General features: G+C 48.7%; 1 protein-coding gene across 1 annotated transcript in view; it reads right to left on the bottom strand.

Annotated features, from left to right (window-relative positions):
- AMFR (autocrine motility factor receptor, E3 ubiquitin protein ligase) overlaps positions 1-341 on the bottom strand; it is a 60,595-nt gene that overhangs the window by 39,997 nt on the left and 20,257 nt on the right. The window lies entirely within an intron of this gene.

The raw sequence follows: 341 nt of genomic DNA, 5'->3' as shown, positions 1-341 counted from the left end.
TAGCCAGGATGGTCTCGATCTCCTGACCTCGTGATCCACCCGTCTCGGCCTCCCAAAGTGCTGGGATTACAGGCTTGAGCCACCACGCCCAGCCAGAAACTCAACTTTTATTGAGGAGAAGTCCTGTTAATAGGTGACAACCAATTACACCTATCCCCTGGGAATCCCCCTACAATCTTGAGGTTTATCCTGGTAGTTTGACCATCAATTCTATTTCACACAGCATTAAGTCACTATCACTGATTACTTAGAAGGGTGATGCTGTAACTCCTAGTTCGGGTACTGCTATCGCAGACATGAGGACCTGCTCTCTCCCTAGTGCTTTGTGCACTCCCTTTGTC

This window comes from Colobus angolensis, unplaced genomic scaffold (genome assembly GCF_000951035.1).
Source record: "Colobus angolensis palliatus isolate OR3802 unplaced genomic scaffold, Cang.pa_1.0 Scaffold531, whole genome shotgun sequence".
Lineage (NCBI taxonomy): Eukaryota > Metazoa > Chordata > Mammalia > Primates > Cercopithecidae > Colobus > Colobus angolensis.
The sequence above is the reverse complement of the archived record's forward strand: the minus strand, read 5'-3'. Positions and strand labels throughout refer to the sequence as shown.